Source organism: Callithrix jacchus, chromosome 7 (assembly GCF_049354715.1).
Source record: "Callithrix jacchus isolate 240 chromosome 7, calJac240_pri, whole genome shotgun sequence".
Taxonomy (NCBI): Eukaryota; Metazoa; Chordata; class Mammalia; order Primates; family Cebidae; genus Callithrix; species Callithrix jacchus.
In genome coordinates this window covers 133,077,721-133,090,565 of record NC_133508.1, presented here as the reverse complement: position 1 = coordinate 133,090,565, position 12,845 = coordinate 133,077,721, and the positions used below count along the sequence as shown (strand labels likewise).

Here is a 12,845-nt window from a genome sequence, read left to right as displayed (position 1 = left end):
TCTAAACACTTTGTAAAGAGAACTTTTAAATTTGTTCAAATTTTTTCATCAAATGAAAATTCCTTCTTCCTCCCATTCCACTAAATACATACACACAAAATAGGGAGTTTAATTTTCAAAGATTTTTAAGCCTATTTTGAGAAAACTAATTAAAATTAATTTGACCAAGAAAGTTTCTCCAAGTCCCCAAAATTTTAAAGTTATATTAAAATAAATGTATAAACTCATCAGTGGCATACCATTTGCCATGGCAGAATTCAATGAACAGTAACATGGCACAAGCCAGGACCCAGAATTAAGCTCCATGGACTCAGGTGGACACCACACAACAATTGGTGGGGGGACGGGGCGGGGGGCTGGGAAAGAGTGGGGCTTGTCAGAGATAACAGAGAAAGCAGAGTTGAAAGCATTAAATAAACACCAAGGTGAAGAAGGGTGAAGTCAAACACTGAAAACATAAACTAAGGTAAGAAATCTGCCAGGTGCAGTGGCTCACGCCTGTAATCCTAGCACTTCGGGAGTCCGAGGTGAGTGGATCACCTGAGGTCAAGAGTTCAAGACCAGCCTGACCATCCTGGTGAAACACAACTTTAAAAAAAGAAAAAGATTTAAAAATAAAAATAAAATAAAATCTGACAAGGCAGGGTCAAGGGAGGCTCCAACTAGGTCACAATAGCAATGATAAAAGCAAGCAGTCATTAAGCAACTCTGATACCTGTATACTTTTTGTTGTTGTTGTTGTTGTTGTTTTTTAGACACTATATTGCCCAGGCTGGAGTGCAATGGTGCGATCTCGGCTCACTACAACCTCTGCCCCCCGGATTCAAGCAATTCTCTGGCCTTAGCCTCCCAAATAGCTATGACTACAGGCACACGCCACCACTTCTGGCTAATTTTTGTATTTTTTTCAGTAGAGACAGGGTTTTACCATGTGGGTGGGCCAAGCTGGTCTCAAACTCCTGACCTCAGGTGATCTGCCTGCCTCAGCCTCCCAAAGTGCTGGTATTAAAGGCGTGGGCCAGACCGGGCGTGGTGGCTCAAGCCTGTAATCCCAGCACTTTGGGAGGCCAAGGCCAGTGGATCACGAAGTCAAAAGATCGAGACCAACCTGGTCAACATGGTGAAACCCTGTCTCTACTAAAAATACAAAAAATTAGCTGGGCATGGTGGCGCATGCCTGTAATCCCAGCTACTCAGGAGGCTGAGGCAGGAGAATTGCCTGAACCCAGGAGGTGGAGGTTGCGGTGAGCCGAGGTCGCGCCATTGCACTCCAGCCTGGGTAACAAGAGCGAAACTCCGTCTCAAAAAAAAAAAAGGCGTGGGCCAACTCGCCCACCCACCTGTGTACTTTTCCTCCAGGCTGTGTTTTACTTGCTGCTAGGAATGTTATGTGTTGTAGCCAGATGTTGATAATTATGAAAAGGAAATCAAAAGTCCGCAGATAGACTCTGCCCTTGATTAACTCCAGGGCAAATACTGAAATTAACTCACAATTGCTGGTTGCCCCATCAATTTCTCCAAGAAGCTGTTTAGGTGACCCCAAGGCTATAAATGATGATTGGAATTTGATCACAGATCTTGAAATAGACTTCTAAGGAAGTCCTGACAGTCTAACCCTTTTATAAAATGTAATAAGAATATTTTTCAGGCTGGATGCAGTGGTTCACAACTGTAATCCCAACACTTTGGGAGGCTGAGTCAGGCGGATCATAGGAGTTCAAGACCAGCCTGGCCAACACGGTGAAACTGTCTCTACTAAAAATACAAAAATTAGCCGGGGGATGGGGTGGGGGGGTGCAGGTGCCTGTAATCCCAGCTACTTGGGAGGCTGAAGCAGGAGAATCACTTGAAGCCAGGAGGCAAAAGTTGCAGTGAGCCAAGACTGTGCCACTACACTCCAGCCTGGGCAACAGAGTGAGACCGTGTCTCAAAAAAAAGAAAAAGAAAAAATACTTTGCAAATTCTCTGAGAGGCAAGCAGCCAGCTTACTAATGAGGAGTTTGATCAGCAAATGGGATTTCAAAACATATTCCATCCGCTGCTCTCTGCTCAAACTTCTCAAAGCTGTAAGGAGAGGTGTGGGCCTCCTCACTGCCCCCTGCACTATGAGCCCCTCTGCTCCTCATCCAGCCATCAAAGTGGACATGACCTAAATTCATCAGCCAAATTGGTCCGGGTCCATTTGTCTCCTCATTAAACCTACAGAGAAAGATCTTACTGCTCTCAAGAAACCTGCTTACAAATCCAAGTTTACTCCTTATACATTTCCTCTCCCTTAAAACCAATCATTTTGCTTTGAAGTGCATAGAACTGGTGAAAAGTCCCCTCTTCTGCATCTGTCCCATCATTTCATCTGTGTAAATTCTGCACCTGTCAGAAATAAGGTGAGTCTCCACGATCCCTTCTATCCCACCGACAGGGGTCCAGGTAGTTCTCAATCAATTCTATGCCCCCCCCCACACCTCCTCCAGTATCCAATCCCCCACCCAGCCTGCTCCACTGCAACCTGTTTTTCCACCCATTGGACAATTAGTTTCCAAATAGTGAACTGTGATCCACTAATACGTTATGAGTTTTTAAGAACACAGACTAGAAACAAATAGAATAGTTTCACATACACATATTCTTGCTACGTCCTGGGTCTCAGTGCAAAATGAATTTTGTACTGTTGTAGTCTGAAAATGTTTGAAACACTGCTTTAGACAAGCCTTTGTCCACCTAGTCAAACTCCACCCATGATATTGGTCCCGCTATCCAGGACTCCCTTCTTCCAGGGCTGCCTCAAGCTCTGAACAGCCTTCCATGTGTCTTCTTCATTAGCTGTTTTCAAAAGCTTTGGCCTTTTGCACTGGTTCAGAAGCTCCTTCTTATCTATCCACAGGATTGCCTTCTCCTTGAACAGACCAATGTTCTGAACAAAGAAACACCTTTGGCTATTCCTGCCTTATCCTGCCTGATCAAATCTGGGATCTGCTTGCAGCACATCTAATTGTCTCACCAGGAATAACAAGCCTCAGAGCAGTAGGCCTCCATTTCTTTGTGTGCAACCTTTCATCCTCAAGAAAAAAATACCACCAGAGTCACTCTGAAAATACCTTAGACTTTCTAACAAAATTAGCCTTACTCTCCTACTGTAATGTAGTCTCTGGTGTAATCCATCCAGCGCCTGATACCAATCAATGCCAGGTGAATACAGCTCATCCCTGATGTTCAGTTAAAGTCTGTTTCCCATCCTTGAGAACAGATGGTGACTCCACCTCCATACTGCTATCTTCTTCTTCTCACAAGGAAAATGGAAGAAGAAAAAGCACAACAAGGTGACTGCACTAGTTTGGTGGTATCCTTTCCTCTCTCAAGGACGAGGGTACAAGCTGTCCACAACTCCAACCCCCGTTTCGCCCTTTATCCAAATGCCCACAACTCTCACCCAATTAATTATCTTCCTCAAGAGAAAAGCTAGCTTTTCATATATTTGTGTAGACTGTTCAGCTTACTCTTCTCAAACTGAGTATCCCAGTTTGAGATAATGAAGTCTAAATGAATCTTTAATCTGTAAGATGCAGGATTAATTTGGAAAGAAGGGTGGGGAGAGACACTGAGGTCTAAAGAGTTTCTCACAAACTAAACTGCTTGTTTTCCTCTAATGCGTGTAAGGCCAGCTTTGAGAGAGGAACACGAATGCTGGGCCTCCTTTAGAGCACCAAGGAGGACGGTGTACAGGTCTGAAACTGTTGCCACAGCTGTGCTTGACTCTGAGGAGCCAGAAACACTCTCAAAGAGAAAGAGGGAGAAGGGCTCATCCTACCTCAGGTACATTCCCAAACCTGCCCATAGGCTGTATCACTTCCCTTTTGAAACCCAGCCCCTTTCCCATTTCTCAATTGGGAATCTAGCGATCCTTTACCTGGTTACAGGGAGGACTCTCCAACACCTACAAAGCCACTACTTCTTTGTCCCCACTCCTTTGCAGGGAAGTCTCTTAATCAGCCTAACACTCAGATTTCTGATAACTCCCTGCTCCCAAGACTTCCCTTGGCAATCAAACGAATTTACCCAGTGGAGACCAGAAAATCAAGGAAGACAGGCCAACCCTTGCATCTGTACTCCAGGACCTATTCAGAAGACTCCAGTGAAGACTTAGCTTCCCTGGAGCTTGCATTAGTCTCAGCCCCTTGAACATGCCATTCCTAGTCACCTCCAAGTATACAGCATTAGTAGCAAAGACCCATTATTCTTCACACCAGGGTAAAGGCGGCTTAGAGTGAAATGAATAGAAATGGAAATCTAATACTGTAAATAAATAATGACTGATTGGGCAGCTGGGTCAGAAGCTTCCAGCCTAGACAGGTAAAACTCATGCAAAATCACATAGTAAAGATTCAAACTCCAGGGAGAGGTAATGGGACAAAAGAAGTGGCAGGTGTAGAAAAAAAAAGGCACCCTAAAATAATTATTCTCTGGGTCATAAGATGGCACAGGAGGGGCGTGCAAATAAACTAAAATCCATGGTTCCTCAGCCATTCTTTCAAATTTTCTAACACGGCAGGAATACACTTTTCTAATTTAGTTTCACCCATACAATTTAAGGAAAAGATAAGCAAGGATAAAAATTCCTCATATACAGCACACTTAAAAGGGATCTGGGATTGTCTAACTTATTACCTTAATCGGCTATACAAAGATGAAGCTACACTGGAATCCACACCATGTGCTCTCACGGGAGTATCTCACTTAAAAACACCACAATCCAAGGTCCATTTTTTCTCAACTCTCCATTTGTGACTGCATAAAGATTTTACTAAAATGACAGCTTTTTTCCTATTTCACACATCAATTCTTAACGTCCACATCATCTCTTCCATCTTCTCCAAACTGGTATTTGGATTAAACATTATCCAAGATTAGTCTTTAAGGTCAATTTCATATAAAGGTGTGCACCACATTAACACCCGAGTGTGTATACAATTAAAAACATACAGACCAGCAACAATATCTTGTAAATGAACTTAGACTCAAAGTGTTGTCACAAAGGTTTTCCTACCGTCTTGGAGGGGTAGGAAAATGCTGGCATTACGAATCCCATTTCATGGCTGGGTAAACCGAGGCACTTAGTTTAATAAACTTACCAGGGGTTACAGTGGTGGAGCTGGAAATAGAAACGAATCCTTCCCTCTGACTCCCCGCCTGGTCCCTTCCTACCAGACTTTGCAGGGCTCGGTGGCTAAAAATGGGACCCACTTGAGAACTGCAAGGGTAAATAGGAGCTACTTGTTTCAGAAGGTGGCGGCGGGGGAGGGGGACTTACCCACTTGATGCGCCTAATTGTGTGTGGGCTCTAACAAGAAAGCTCTCCCTGGATGCCCAAAGGTTTGTACCCACCGCTTTAAGCTCAGACCCGGGAGGCACCGCCAGGCAGACAGGGCAGCCCGAACTGTGCAGCCCGAGAAACGCTAGAGGAACGCAGGGCGCCCAAGCGGCGCGGGGGCTGCGGGCCCCGGGACACTATCTGCTCCCGGAGCTACGCCGTGGCCCGCCGGGCGGGGACGATGCTGCGCCCGCCGCACACACCTGCCGGAGCCCGCCCCGCAGCCCCGAGCCGCCTCCCGCGCGCCGGACGCCCACCCAGCCTCCCGGCGTAGGAGCCCTCGGCCGCCCGCGCTAGGCCAGGGGCGGGAAGCCGCGGCGCCCTGCTCTGCGGGCTGCGCTCGGCGGCCGGCGCGGGGGAGCCGCGGAGCGACGCGAGCCCGCCCTCCTCCCCAACCCCCCTCCAAACGGCGTCACCTGTGCCGAGTCCCGGGGCGAGTGGCGCGCGGGCGGCGGCTGCGCGGAGCCGGGAGAGGCGGCGGGTGGCTACAGGCGTCTGGTCATCCGGCCCGGCCCGAGGGCTGGCGCCGGCCAGTGCCGCCCTGCGAGATGCTGGCGGGAGCCAGGGAAGCCGCGGGCTCCGGGCCGCTTGGAGGTGCAGTCGCCGAGACTCCAGCTACCGCCGCGGCCGCCGCGCCCGCCTGGACTGCGGGCTCGGGTTACCGCAGAGCGGCTCCTTAAAGGGGCCGCTGCCGCTCGGGCTCCGGCTCCCACTCCGGGCGGCTCAGACCCTGGCCAAAGTGGGCGGGGCCCCGAGGCCGGCCGCGGGGCCGACCTTCTGTGCTGGAACTTGGGTTCCGGAAAGAGCCCGAAAACGCTAACACCCGAAGTCGCAGCGGAGAGATCCTGGAAGCTCACACCTTGCCAAGGGCAGAGGGTGCAGTTCCCGGGTTTGCCAAAGCAAGTCACAAAACTTGCCAGTGGAGAAACTGTGCGAGCCCGCCCCCGCAGCGGTCAGTACCTGGGCTAGCCACGTAACCAAAAATCTTGTTAGATTATGAATTTACATTCTGCCTTAGCTCAAATACTGCGTAAGTGGACTTCACGGTTAGATCATCAGAAAAGAGATGAAAAGGCAACTGCTGGTTTTTCTTGCCACGTCTGACACGGCCACACTCGAGTCCTGCCAGTTCTTGTTTGGGGCTGCAGGTGCTTACCAAACTGGGTAGGGGGCATGTGTGGAAGAAGCGTGTTCTCTAGAGCACCACCTCCGGAATTCCTGAAAAACACCCTCATGGGTGCACCAGCACTCCACCTACACCCGGAACCCCTCTGCTGTCGGGGTGTGGAAATTGGATTTGAATATTTGGCGCTGGCTGAGAATTCCAAGGTACCTGTTATATACAGCCTCAAAAGCTTCTACATTAACTAGATATAATTGTTTGAAACAAAATAATGAAGAGGTACATTCAGTCTATCATAATCCGCAGAAAGCAATCACAAAGCCTTTTCTTGAAAAGTAAGTTCTAAATAAATAATTTGTAAACACTCTCATTGGTAACAGGATATTTAAATGTAAGAAATATCAATAGAGCTAACATATTTGACCTACTATATACATGCACAGAAAGACACACATGTGTGCTGCAGATTTAGACCAGAAAATACACACAAGCTCATATAAGCTGTCCCTGTTTATTTTCAAAGGAGAGCAGCAATAGAATTTAAATCATAACTGGAATTCTGTCAGTTTATTAAAGTTGCGTGTCTTTCGCTAACTGAACCTCACTGAGGCTCAATTTCTTCATCTATAAAATGGGAATAATAATTCATAGTGATTCTGAAGACCTGGACTGACATGGAAAAGACAAAATCTATACCACAGAACAGGGAGGGACAGAAAATGCCCTGCAGTCAAGCAGAGAGCAAGATCCTGCAGGTCCCCAAGTGCATGTTCCCCTTTTCCTCCTCAAAACTCTCAGGACTTACCCGGCACCACTGCTCTTTGACCACATTCTGTCCCATCATAGTTCCTTCACGATATTCACATAGCTGTTTCATAACTCTCCGTGGGCAGGATGAGTATATGGGAACATCTGTAGAGTCAGCCCAGAAACTACAGATTTCACAGTGTCATCTCAAGACTCTGCATCAACACTACCTCCTATAGAAACTCTCCCATGCTTGTCTCTAGTGGCCGATAGTAGCTCTGTTCTTTCCTGATAAATGCACCATCGTTATCTTTGATATGCATAATTCTCTGACATCAAGAGCAGTAACCAAGGCCAAGTAAACCTGCAGAAATACACTATATTTCCCAGTATATTTCTTCAAGTTAGGCCTCTACAAATGCATCAGGAAATCTGTAAGATTGTTTTTGAGAGCTATGAGAGGAATTCAGTAAATAGTAATTGAATGTTGAAAGTTTTAAACTAATTAAAACTCAGTGACTTTAGGAGTCAAAAATATACATTTAATGTATATTTTTCCTGAAAATTTTAGGATAGCTTAATCTCTATAAAAATATCCAGTTCAGGCCAGGTGAGGTGGCTCACGCCTGTAATCCCAGCACTTTAGGAGGCCGAGGTGGGTGGATCACCTGAGGTCAGGAGTTCAAGACCAGCCTGGCCAACAGGGTGCAACTCCATCTCTTTTAAAAAATAAAAAAAGGAAAAAAAATTCAGTTTATTATTAACATTTAAATCTTTATTATTAATTGTTTCACCAGTATTCCCTTTCCAAGAATACATTCTCAAAATTCTGTATTTACCATACAAAGTTTTCCTGCATTTTAAATGGGATATATAAAGACTGAATTGCACTTTTCATATTTTTATTCACTGAAACAGTTCAAGCAAACAGACGAGAGAAATATAAGCATTTATCTACACTTGAAATGGGAAAAAATACATAAACACCACGATGCTCTGTTAATTTTTGTATGCACTTTTTGCATATTTTATTATCTGTGGTATTTTTTCTATAATGTATTTGTATTGTTTTGTTTGCATTTTTATTTTTAGTGAAAGTAATACACATAAGTGAAAATCAAATGATTCTTAAAGGCTTATAACAAAAAACATCAATGAGTAGCATCAGCCCCCTGCTCTGCTTCTCCCCACCTATCTTCACCCTACATTCCACACAATCCTACCAGGTCCTTCATCTCCTAAATGATAACCTTATATTGATATTTCTTGATTTTCAGTATTACATGTTATTTATTGACATCTTATGGTATTTGAGGATTTAGGTCTTTTACCCACCACCGCGACAACTTTGCCCTCATGCTTCCTTCCAACATAACCATATTACAATGTTCACTCAAATCAACAACTAGGGGCAGGTACAGTGGCTCATGCCTATAATCCCAGCACTTTGGGAGGCCGAGGTGGGCAGATCTCCTGAGGTCAGGAGTTTGAGACCAGTCTGGCCAACATGGTGAAACCAGGTCTCTACTAAAAATACAAAAATTAGTCAGGTGTAGTGGGGCACACCTATAATCCCAGCTACATGGGAGGCTGAGACAGAAGAATTGCTTGAATCCAGGAGGAGGAGGTTGCAGTGAGCCGAGATCACACCACTGCTCTCCAGCCTGGGCGACAGAGCAAGACTCCGTCTCAAAAAAAAAAAATTAGGGTTTATATCATCCTGCCAATGTAAATATAATGCATTACTGAATCAAATAATATGCCATGATAACACTTTTTTTTAAATCTAATGTTCTTCCTGGAGTTAATAATTGCCTGCTTTTTTACTTTTTAAAAATGTAGCTAAGGTTGGACTGCAGTGGCTCACAACTGTATTCCCAACACTTTGAGAGGCCAAGTCAGGAGGATTGCTTGAGGTCAGGAGTTTAAGACCAGCCTGTGCAACCTAGTAAGACTACATCTATACATACATACATACATACATACATACATACATACATACATACACACACAAGTATCTAACCTGAATTTTAGATACAAATGCTTCACAGCTGGGTAAGATGGCTCATGCCTGTAATCCCAGCACTTTGGGAAGCCAAGATGGGCAGATCACGATGTCAGGAGTTTGAGACCAGGCTGACCAACATGGTGAAACCCCATCTCTACTAAAAATACAAAAATTTGGCTGGGCGCGGTGGTGCGTGCCTGTAATCCCAGCTACTCAGGAGGCTGAGGCAGGAGAATTGCCTGAACCCAGGAGGCGGAGGTTGCGGTGAGCCAAGATCACGCCATTGCACTCCAGCCTGGGTAACAAGAGCGAAACTCCGTCTCAAAAAACAAACAAACAAACAAAAATTAGCCAGGCATGTGCCTGTAATCCCAGCTACTCAGGAGGCTGAGGCAGGAGAATCGCTTGAACAGGAGGTGGAGGTTGCAGTGAGCCAAGATCACACCAGTGCACTCTAGCCTGGGTGACAAAGCAAAACTCAGTCTCAAAAAAAAAAAAAAAAATCCTTCAACATATCTATCAAATGCCCATCAATAATATCTTCCAGTGCCCAAACACACAACTTTTTTTTTTTTTTTGAGACAGAGTTTTGCTCTTATTGCCCAGGCTGGAGTGCAATGACGTGATCTCGGCTCACCGCAACTCCACCTCGCCTCCCAGGTTCAAGCAATTCTCTGGGCTCACCACAACCTCCACCTCACAGGCAATTCTCCTGCCTCAGCCTCCTGAGTAGCTGCGATTACAAGCATGTGCCACCACGCTTGGCTAATTCTGTATTTTTAATAGGGACAGGGTTTCTCCATGTCGGTCAGGCTGGTATCGAACTCCGGACCTCAGGTGATCCACCCGCCTGGGCCTCCCAAAGTGTTGGGATTATGGGTGTGAGGCACTGCCCCCGGCCACAACTTTCAGTTTACTCTTTTATTTTGCTGGAGCGCAGATTCCAGTAGCTTACTCACAAGAGGTACACAGAGGGTAAATTGTCGGAGTACTTGCATGTCTGAAAATGTATTCATTCTATTCTTATTCCTGACTGATAATTTAGATGGATTGAAAATCATTTTCCCTCAGCGTTTTGAAAGCATTTTTCCAGTGCTGCCATTGAAATGTCTAATGCCGTTCTAGTTCCCACTCCTCTGTATCTGATCTGTATTTCTTTCTAGAATCTCCCATTTTCCCTAGTAGTCTCAAATGTCATATTGATGTACTTTACAATGGGTCTTTTTTCAGTGATTGTGCTGGATTCCAAGGGGTCTTTTTAATCTCACTAGCAATTTTTTTCTTTCATTTATTTGCTATTTTCCTTCCTTCCATTTTCTCTATTCTTTTTGTGAATTCTTCTTAGTAGGTTATTGGAACATCTATATTATTCTCTAAATTTATTGTCCTTTTATCCCATTGATCATCTCTGAATCTTTCTTGCCTGTTTTCTGAGACAGGGGTTCTCAAATGGGGCAGAAGGGGGAGAGGGTTCTGCCCTTTGGATATTCCCCTGCCCCAGGAGACATGTGACAATGTCTGGAAATATTTTTAGTTGCCACCACAGGAAAGAGGGGGTTGCTCTGGCATCTAGTGAGTAGAAGCCATGGATGCTGCAAACCAGCATACAGTGCATAGAGCAACCTTTCACACAAAGGATTTCCAGCCCAGATGGCAATTGTGCCAAGATTGAGACATCTTTGACCAAAATAATTCCTTAACCTGATCCTCCACTACTAAAGTTTCTATTTCAAACACATTTTTCATTTCCAAGGGCTCCTTCCCATTCTCTGGTTAGACATTTTGTTTATGGGAACTCTTCACCAAGGATAAACTCCTTTCTCCTGAGAAGAAACTTATAACCTCATAGAGGGATTTCACTGATGGTGGTAGTGTTAGGGTGGAGAACATGAGTGCAGGCTGGCTGAATGAGATGGAGAAGGAACCCAGGAGTCCAAGAGCCTAGTGAACTGTTGTAGGACGATCTTTCTTTTTCAGCCTATGCCCTGCCCCTGCCTTCCACAGTATACTGCACCACCAAGCCCTAAGTTTCCTCCAAGCACTGAGGCTAGCCCGTCTTCCATTTCGCCAAGTCAGTTATCACTACTCTATCCAATTTCTGGATTTTAAAACTTATTGTAATCTCATCTGTTGCAGACTTTTATTCTATTCTCTCTTTCATTGTGGCTTATATCTTGTAAACATCCTTCTACACTATCATTTTCATGTCATTTTGCAAAGAATATATGAGAAACACCTCTGGTCATTCCATTATTAAACAGGAGGGGCTTATTTTTGCATTATGAAAAAAAATCAATAACAGAAAGGGATCTAGAACAAAGAACACTGTTCTTATTTTATACATTTCTTTCTTTTCTCTTTTTTTTCTTGTTTTGTTTTAAGAGACAGAACCTGTCTCCCAGGCTGGAGTGCAATGGTATGACTATAGTTCACTGTAACACTGAGCTCCAGGGCTCAAGCAATCCTCCCACTTCAGCCTCCTGAGTAGCCGGGTAGGTGCATACTACCGCACCCAGCTATTTTTTTTTAATTTTTTGTAAAGACAGAGCCTTGCTATGTTGCCCAGGCTGGTCTCAAACCCCTTGCCTTGAGCAGTCCTCCTGTTTTGGCCTCCCAAAGCACTGAGATTACAGGAATGAGCCACCACACCTGGCCAAATTTTCGTAAATCTCTAACATTTTTTAATAATGCTAAAATGTCATCATGGATTTTTTAGATTTTATAAATCAGTTAAAATTTATGTTATTAGTCACCAGTTTATATGCTTATCACTTTTAGATCCATTTTTTTAACCTTTTTTTTTGAGATAGAATCTTACTCTGTTGTCCAGGCTAGACAACAATCTCAGCTCACTGCAACCTCCACCTTTAGGAGGTATGCACTACAGGCATGCACCACCATGCCTGGCCAATTTTTTTTATCTTTCGTAGAGACAGAGTCTTGCCATGTTGCGCAGGTTGGTCTGAACTCTTGGATTCAAGCCATCTGCCCATTTTGGCCACCCCAAAGTGCTGGGATCTTGGCTCACTGCAACCTCCTGGCCACCACACCTGGCCTAGATCCATTTATTGAATATCCCCCTAGATATTTTTCCATGCATACTTGCATATACTTTGGCTTTCATTTCAAAGACAAAAACATTAAAACTACATATTTTGTAAATGCTCTGTTATAGTCAATGAATTTAACATAATGTATTTAACCAATCCCTTATTGTTGGATATTTAGGGATCTTACTGTTGAACAAATTTTCCATTTCTCGCATAAAGCAAGTAGTAAGGTCTGGCTAGAAATTAATTTTAAAATTCAAAACCAGCTTCAAATTTAGTAGGGAAATGTGAAGGATTCCTGCTCAGCTCAACAGGAGGACAAAAGGGTTGCTCACTATTCCCCTACTAATTAATGTAGTACTGAAAGTGTCAGTCAAAGGAACTAGAGGAAAGAGAAGGTAAAGCTATAACTATTGGAAAAAAATACTGTAAAGTTGTCATTTCTATATTATATGAAAATCAAGTGAATTATATATATATTTTAACATTTATACATTTTTTTCAGTTGATTTTTTGGTATACGTATATATCCTCACATGTACGTATATATGT

General features: G+C 44.3%; 1 protein-coding gene across 14 annotated transcripts in view; it reads right to left on the bottom strand.

Moving 5' to 3' along the window:
- TLCD4 (TLC domain containing 4) overlaps positions 1-12,845 on the bottom strand; it is a 112,928-nt gene that overhangs the window by 71,247 nt on the left and 28,836 nt on the right. For 5 of the 14 annotated variants that reach the window (XM_078332576.1, XM_035252211.3, XM_078332575.1 and 2 more), the window contains exon 1: positions 5,782-6,014. The exons of 4 other annotated variants lie outside the window; for them this stretch is intronic. The gene's annotated coding sequence lies outside the window, so the exon portion shown is untranslated. Of the gene's footprint in view, positions 1-5,126; positions 5,246-5,781; positions 6,015-6,521; positions 7,504-12,845 lie in introns of those variants that run through there. 5 more of the 14 variants (XM_078332577.1, XM_078332570.1, XM_078332578.1 and 2 more) reach the window with 2 other exon arrangements.